Raw genomic sequence first — 9559 nt, forward strand, 5'->3', positions numbered from 1 at the left:
GATACATTGTAATTTCCTTACAAAAGTTCTATTCATTCAACTGTGTTTTACTCCATAACTCCCCCAGGTCATTAATAGCACCCTGCAGTGGCCCTTTGCCCCCAAAAGAGGGCCCACCCCACAGTTTGAGAGCCACTAGCTTACGAGACATATTGTCAATATGCCAATGATCGTTATGACTTGGACTTCAAAATAATTTCACATTTGTTAGGAAAATGTTGAGATGAAATGTAGAGCAAATATTTGGCATAACAGGTCAGACGTGTGCACTCCAGTTCAGCAGCAGGGCACTCGTTCATCCCTGCAGCAGCGAATCAGATTACTAAACATACTGATTGACTGCAGCGGTTTCTAGTGAACCTACTGCCATCTCTTCTAAACAAAGTTATCTCTACTGAAGTTCAAGAGGAGGTCAGCGGTCAGCTCTCATCTAAGATCCTTTGTATACTGTATGACCCTAAGGATCCTAATAAAGAAGCTTTCAAAGCATAAATTCATCTCATAACAACAAATGTCAGCGATATGGTGAAAGCTTGCTCTACTGTGCACTAACTGTGGCTTCATAGTAAATGGAGGCAATTTAAAAAGAGAAAATCCACCAAGGTTTTTCAAAGAATGAGACAAACTTGTTTTCTGGGAAAAGTTTTTCTAAACCCACATGAAAACTGTCAAAGAATCAAGGTAGCGTGATTTGTTGTAAATGCCTTCCACTAAGCTTTTGTTAATTATCACATGTGTCATAACCATCAAAAGACAACAACAGATGACTTGGCACACGCTAATGTTTGACATTTCTATCTTTGTACCCTTTGTTCCGTCACTCTCTTTTTCCTCATTTGTTTATGACACATTATACCACACCTGCCTCCAATAATTACTCTTCCCTCGCACTTTTCTTGCTTTGTCCTTGAGTTTCTAAATGCAGACAGAACCTGTGAATTACGAAGCCTCCGTTCTAAAAAGCCTCATATAGCATCACCTCTCGGGTGAGAATTAATCATTAATCTTTACTGTGCAATGTTTGGTTTTCTTTAAAACTATTTTTTATGACAGTTAAACTGTTCCCAGGAATGTAATGGGTTACAGTGATTTCTACTGAAACACTTATCTGCAAGTGTCCATTGACACTTATATGCTAATATAAAGACTCATTTGCACTCACTGCAGCTCATTTTTCCTGTACTTTTATTTACTATTAGTGATCACATATGGGTACAAAAGAAGACACATTAGACAAGATAAATATCTATAGCTGTGTACAGACATATTTTAGTGTAGTTTAAGTGTCAATCTCTGAACTCGAGTTTGCAAAAGCATCTTGGTTTTATAACTTCTATGGAAATGTACATGAGTACCATGTGGATACATTGGTTAAACAAATGAAAAAAGAAATGTGGTTTCTCCTCAGCAAACTCAAATAAAAAAATCTTCTGAAGTTACGGCTGGGAATACATGTTTTAGTCACTGAACATTTATGTCTGTTTTCTCTGACATGCATAATTTTAAAATACCACAACTCCTACATTTTAAAATGTTTTGAAATCAGTTTGAGCCTAAAAAAACAAAACAAAAAAAAAGCTGTGATCGAGTTTTCATTCAGCAGAAGAAATTTCATTTCGGATGACCCATTTTCAAATAAACATAACTAAAATGGAAAACAGATTCTAAATATTTCTGTCATTTAACAACAAAGACAGGAAAAGGGCAGCTGTGGCTGACCGCTTCTGCTTTCCGCACAGGGAAGAAAAAACTGTTTCCATCCAAAAGCAGTGACAGAACTGATCAGTCTGGATTGACATGTGAGCAATGATTACACTGTGCCTGGATTCCCTCCTCACCACCAAACCACCAGAACTTCCCCTGCAGCTGGCTATTGTGTTCCTTTTATTTTCACCAAATTCTGAAAAATAACCAACGTATGAACATAAATGTGGATTAAACTCCTAAATAGTCCAGAATCAATAGACTGATACAGCATTTGCAGGTAATGGTGCATACATCTGTTGCTTCCGTACAATATTGACAAAATGCTCTTGGCAGTTGATTGCAGCTCATTTTAAATATCAGATGAGCATGCTCAAGTATCAGGAAGACGTGGCAAAAAAAGTAGTCTACAGTGATGAAAAAGTAAGCAGATTTGGACATAATTACTCCTTTGTTGTACTTTATACATTTTTCTTTACATTAATCAAGCAGCTTTGGATTCTTTCAAAGGGTTTATGTCGTAGGTAATACATTTGATCAAAGTAGTGCACTTCAAATTACTATTTAAGGTTAGTTTTTAATAGCAATAATCCTTCAATACACAAGCAAATTTTACTAGATTACATTTTTATGAAATTATGCATTCATCACAATTAATATTTTCAATTAATATTCGTCAGTATATTTAGATTTTTATTCCTAATGTTTAATGATAACAATTTTTGAATACAGAACTTTTACTTGCACTGTGGTATCTCTGCTTTCCATGAAATACCTCTACCACTGGACATTTGTTACACAAACCTAATTAGCAAACATTAATATTAATTATTGATTTTATTTACTTTTTACTGTAATACTTTTATTTTTCTCAACTTTAGAAAAAAACTAAATACAATGGTGATTTAGGATCGGTGTGGGTTAAGCCGAGCCTCCCTTGGGAGTCAGCATTATAGGGCTGCAGACAAACAATTTAGAGATTGACCTTTCACCTACCAGACACTAGAAAATAAAAAAAGCCTGGTGGGGTCATATCCCCATAACCATTATGGATCACATGCAATTTCCTTCAGCCATTTAGACAGGTAAATTACATATGCGTGTGTCACATACTTATGAAGAAAGTCACATTGCCGGTAACCAAAACTGCTCCTCAAAGAAACACAGGTAACTGTTTCCTCTGATATAATATTACCTACATTTCAATCAAAACATGCACATAAAACATGCCTGCATGCAAACACATACGCTTGGACACACCTACAAACACACTCACAGGTTGTCTGAGAGCCTGTCTCCAGCTGACAACATCAGTGGAACCTGATCTGGCTTAATACAGGCCCTTACCTGCATTTACTGCTCCGTTAAAACGCCCTCTTGTTGTCCTACCAATTCACCACACTATAATTGCACTGAGGCTGCATATGGTCCTCATCTACTGCCCAGCACAAGATAAAAGCTAACAGACTGTGGGTGTACAGCGCAGTAGAGAAGTAAGTGTGTGTGTGTGTGTGTGTGTGTGTGTGTGTGTGTGTGCATGCGCTCGCACAACTTCATATATGTGACTGTGTGTACATACGTATGCAAGCATTTTAGGGCAAATTGGACTCACCATAACTCAGGGGATAGTTAGGAAAACTGCATGATGTCACTGTTATTATACTGTAAATGCAGTTGATTTGGCTTTGAGGTGGAGTTCTGACATGTGCGCCGAGGCTGCCTCGCTGATCCTACCTCCACATCCAGACTTTGAACTGAGAATCATTGTGACGTATTAACATATCAGGCCAAGTCTCTCTGCTAATTACTCACTAACTGTGTCCATTTTATTACTTTCCAGGAACATTTGGGACAGTTTTACTTTAAATGAGATAAGAAAAAGCTACTGCAGAGTAATTAAAATGGCAAAATTAATCATCTTCACATTATTTTTAAATGCTAGTAGGTCACTTATATCCTGATAAAACTTTACCACGTGTTCAGATGGAGCTTTCTTTATTTTCTCACTGATGAAGTTGAGATGATGACTTTGGCAAGAAACTAAGGATACTAAATAAACAGCTGAGTAACAGGATTAGTAATGACAGAAGATTGGCTTGTACACAGCCTCACAGTGATTCTTTCGTGCTAATGCCAATGCTTGTGGCTGCTCTGCCCAGTCAGGTTTATGAAAGTCAGTCGGATTAGAGCCCAGCTGGGGCTCAGTAAACCAACACTCAGCCTTCGCACTCATACCGCCATACATGACTTCCCAAACAGACCTTGACATCCACCCCGCCCTGCTTTATTCTGAGGTTCTTCATCATTCTCCCCTCATTGTTTTTCCTTTTCGCAGACACTGCTAGCATGGCCTTGCACTGCATCCCACACAATACTTTTTCAAACACAACACACGCTCTGCTCCAAATTAAAATACCAAGGCTTATTGAGCAATACTCTTCTAATGGTTTCATCCACCAATGGGTTTATCTTTGCTCACATAAACTCTGCTCTGACCAAAAGAAGCTGCTCTCCTCTCTTCTTACGTAAGCTGGCAGAAAATCTCCTAAATCCCTCTCTTTTGCTGTTGTTGTGTTGCGTTTCGGCTGGCGCTCCCTCTAAAAGAGCATCTGAGACCGGGGCAATTAGAACCTGAGCAGGGTCTTGGCGCATCAGACCATTTAGCACTAATAAGGCTGACTATAGAAAAACCCAGACCCATTGACACTGTAGCACTGTTTGGTATTGACGGTGATTTGACGGCACTGAATCGTATCAAACAGTTTCAAGATGTTTGATTTTCCCAGTGAGAGCTCAATTTCTTGGTCGTTTTTCTGGAGTAAATGTGAAGAATTCTGTCTCCGAGGACTTAAAACAGAGTCATTTTCTGTTTGTATTATTATTATTTGTGAAAATAAAATGTTCAGATCTCAAACTAGAAGATACAGAAGATTGTTTTTTAGAAAAGTCACACATAGAAATTGAAGAATTTAGCATCACAATGAAAGTTATAATGATAGCCTGATATATCACATCATGAGCTTGAATGGTGAAGTCTGAAAATGTAAAACTTATGCGAACCTTTAATGTATACGTTGAAGTTTATATAGATACAATACCAATAAACCCAAAAGGGTCAGATATCTGCTGACATCTAAACAATCATTTAAGCTAAAATATAAAGACAAAGTGTCCCCAGTCTAAAGGGAAAGTTTATGCAATTTGAAACAATGGTGAGCATTTGTGTATTCTAAACGCACAAAGGTGCATGAGTGGATGCACTTGTCTGAAAGCAGTTATGGAAAGCATCAGTGTGTTATAAGACATCCAGAGACAAAGACTATGCAAGAGACAATGAGAAAGGTCATAAAGACAGAAGAAGAGAGAAGGAGGGAACAAGGCAGGAGAAAAGCTAAAGAGAAAGAAAGAGCAATGCAAGGTTGCTGTTAATTCTTCCATATCTAAGCCTCTTTGCAGAAACTCCCTTTGTCTTCCAAGTCCCAGTCATTAGAGCCTAATCCTATCAACCAGGGGCTAATCTGAGGGCAGAGGGTTCAGCCCCCTCAGCTCCACAGGCCAACACACACGCGCACAAGTACACACATAAATGTTAAAGGCACACAAACACAGACATGCTTGGACAAGTACACACTCGTGTTCAAAACACTAACAGAAATGTAGATGTTTGGGCACGTACACATGCACGCTTGTGTAGATATATTTGTGAGGACATAATACTGTAACAGAATACTGTAACTTTAAGTGGCTGACTCCAACACTAATGCTAAGGCCAAGTATTCTTCATCAAACAGCCCTCTGATGGACTGTGAGAAAGAGATGGGAACTGCGCGACAGTGCTCTAAAACTTAAAGTAGTTCTCACAAAGATAGTTGTTTAAGTAAAATCACTCTCCCCACCTCTCTCTGCCTCTCTCTCTCTCTCTCTCTCTCTCTCTCACACACACACACACACACACACACACACACACACACACACACACACGCATAACACAAAATCAATCATTTACCTCTAAAAAGTACACTTCCACCCATACTTTACATGGTTTGTGATGAACTACTTGGTGGAGAAGAGACCTGTATGTGTGTGTGTGTGTGTGTACTGCGGGTGGGTGTGAGGGGTGGGGGGTGGTGGGGCATCACATTCCCACACATTCCAGCAGAGCCTCTCCCCCTGCCATCATCATTCTCCTCTTTATTTCAGTGCTGACTATGCCCAAGATTAGTTATTGATCAGGAAGGATATAAATTATTCTAAAGTGAAAGCCCAACAACACAGTCATTATAGATCGACTATTGACCAACGCCAATATATCATTCCATTTCCACTGCACTGCACCCCTGCCACTAGCCAGAAAAATGCTCAAATAATGAGATGGGGAATTTTTATGACTTGGGCACACTTTACTTGACCTTTCGGGGAAGGTAGATGGATAATATTAGCGTTGGGTTCTCAAATGCGATAGCATTTAGAGAATTTGGCCACAATGACTTGATAATTTATGACAAAGACGGATTTTGATGGAGTCGAATAGCTCGTACGAGGGGTTTTCTAAGGTTACTTTTTGGTTTCAACTCTGTGTGAAAAGTTTGTAAAAGTTGCAACCGCTTGTCTTTGGTTGTCAAAGTTAAGTGCGGTGTAAGATGATGGATTTAATGTAATATTTAAAGATTCTTTAGTCCAATCAGGTTCAGAACTCAAGACATCTAGCATCTTAGTAGCAAATACGAATAAATTCATTTAAATTCAAAATAAGGATTCACAATAAGGACTTAATTCAAATTCTGCCACTGTATTTTAGATGGCATCAGCTTGTTCTTATTCATCATTTTTGAAAGCACAAAAGGCTTTTCTCATATTGCTTATTTGTGCTTCCTCGTCTCTTCCGTCCTCTTGGCTGTGACCTGGAAATCAATCTCAATATGCCATGCTGAAGGATGTCTCGGCTCCTAAAATGCATCTGGAGGTCAAAAAGAGGTGGGGATGAAGTATAATCGAGGATGCACGAGTATATTTTTTGCAGAAGTGCTTTTTCCTTCAAGTCAGAAAAGAGACATGGCACACAGCTGGAATCAAATAACCAAGGTGAGAGGAGGACTCTAAATGACTCATCTTTTATATACATATGTTAGTTCTCTAATACGATCAAATGTTAAAAAAAGGTATCTAATCACATGTTATAAATTTTATTGAAAGTGGCTGAGCTGCGATAGAATGAGAGGCCATTAAAATGATGTAAACTATTTTAAGTAACTAGTACGTGCATCTCAACAAATGTAGGCCCAGTAATCACAATTTGTTCCAAACTACCTTGAGAGTTTTACAATTTGCTTTCTAACATTGAACAAGAAGCCAATCATCTGCAAACCACCGCTTCGTGCCTGCACACTTCACTTACGGTGCGCACGTGTGTTCACACCTGAGAAACATCATGCTGACATTCCGCCCTGGCAAGGAAAACAACCTAGCATTACAATAAACATAACCACAGTGCTAACAGCTTATTTTATTGGGCGTTCCTAACCTGAATCTGTTTAATGTACAACATTGTTCCTTTGCCTTCAAGCGATTCCTATTTTCCATTCCCAACCGTCACGCCAAGTTTCAGTATACAATAGAAAGATGAGCGTTGTCTGGGGTTGCAGAAGAGATGCATCTTGCTGTGGTGAGGTGACCATGCAAACTGCACAGTAATCAAACCATGTCTGATTAGCCTGTTGCTATTTTATGCTCTACGAATAGGTGTAAAACACTCATATAGCATTATCTAATAAATAAAATCTATTATATCTATTATATTACACTCAATTAAATAATTAACCTTCTTACTACTACATTCCTGATTATGTAGAGTAAAAGTCTCTGGAATATTGATTTATTAACCTGTTCATCGGAGTGAACCCCTGTAGGAAACAAGATGTCATAGCACCCAATAAACAGACTTTACTGCTAGCAGATTACCACGACAGCCCATAGTTTGTATGGGAGATCTTGACTGTCTGCAAAGACTCACCATTTACTTTCCAAATGTTAGTGAAACTTAAAAAATGTAACGCAAACTGGAAACGGAGAACATTCAAGTTCAAAGAAAAATATACGTTTCTTTGCTGCAACCAACAAATTTCCAAAGGCAAAACTTTTCTTACTATTCTTAGTTTGTGTCGCACTTTTTAGTTTCACTACCTGTGCCTGCACAGGCAAGTCAGTGTCATCCACGACTTCCAATCTACTGGCAACTGCTAGCAATCAAAGCAATCACAAATATGATTTCTGTGCACCACCGTATACCTCTTTACAATCACTTTCACACTAGTGACTGCCAGCAACCTTCAGCACTAACACTAGCACTAACATCACTAACTTTTTCCCCTATCAGCTAGTGTTTATCAGGTGGTTGTGGTCAGGTCTCTAGGCCTGTGTGACTGAAGCCTTAATTGTTCAGTTCCATTAAACTTTTTTGGCATGTTTATCAAGGTCTTTGAACTGTCAATACTTTGTGCCATCTAACCCATTCATCTAGTCTATGCTGTGAATTGAACTAATTGGCATAAAAAACACAGAAAAAAGAAGAAAGCAATGCATGTTTACGGTACCATTGAGGACACTTAAGCCCTGGACACTGCTGTGATTAAGGTTTAGCTTGGACTTGGGTACAGTAACTACTTCATCATTGCCCTCAACCAAACAAACAGCAGTCCTCTTGGTTTTCTGATGCTTTATTGATGCTCCTACCAGACCTCCTCCATCTGAAGACTTGTCTCAATATTAAGATCAACTAAATTCTTTCGTTGCTGCTAGTGAATCAGAGTCATAATTAATGTGGCCACTAGAGGGCTTTGTCACTTGAACGTAAACAATGATCATCTTGGGCCAAAGGCTGTAGACTCTTCCATCACGTTATGCTCATTAGTTGTAGAACAGTGTTGTTTTTTTTCTATGTTAAGATATAATGGAGCAAATACATTATTATCTCCTCTGACTTGCGTTGCTATGACGAGGTTTGATCCCACTTTGTTTTGTTGTCGCTTAGTGCAGAGTTTCTTAGAGGCGGAGATGGGGCTGGTACAAATGGGGGATTTTATCCCTGGAGGTGTCAGAGAGTTTAGCAAAGTGTAAAATACTTAAAGCATCAGGGCAACACAATCCCCTGCTGGTCACAGTATAAATCACCATATATTCTTATTGGCCTAAGCCCTTGTTATGAGTAAATACATCCACAGGCAAGGGCGGCTGGCAAGGTTCACAGGAGATTCATCCAGCAATAGCAGAGGGAAAGTCACTGTCTGTGTGCCTGTCTGTGTGCATGCACCACATGCTGCTTAGGGAGCCTAAGGAGAGGATAAGGAGATCAGCAGAGGAGGGATATCACGCCTCTTAAGCATGTATACACTTTCTAACTTTTACTTTTTCCACCCAGAACCTAAATAAATCCCCACTCATCTAAGCATGATAGACTTCCTTCCCCCATGTATTTTTCTTCTAAATTATTAAAAACATTTTTTTTCTTGGGAATTTGGCATTGCAACAATACCCTTGAAGAAACACATTTCAAAGAAAGCCAAATATATTTAATGACTACAGTATATATCATTTCCAATCAGTGATACTTGTTTACACCATTTCCTGCACACTGTGTTGGAAGTCTCGCTCCGTATTATCCAAAACCACACAAAATCAAGTCATTTTCCATCCCCAGCCCAAATTATTTGTTGCTTTCAGTTCCTTGTCTATTTAATGGATGAATTTGGTTAACGGATAGGGCGGGGGGTTGAGGGGAGAGGAAAGGAAAGGGAAGGGAGTAAGGGACAGAGACTGAGGGAGAGAAAAAAACCGTTTCATATTTCTGTAAGCCTCAAAC

The sequence above is a fragment of the Astatotilapia calliptera genome, chromosome 13, assembly GCF_964374335.1.
Source record: "Astatotilapia calliptera chromosome 13, fAstCal68.1, whole genome shotgun sequence".
NCBI classification, from domain to species: Eukaryota; Metazoa; Chordata; class Actinopteri; order Cichliformes; family Cichlidae; genus Astatotilapia; species Astatotilapia calliptera.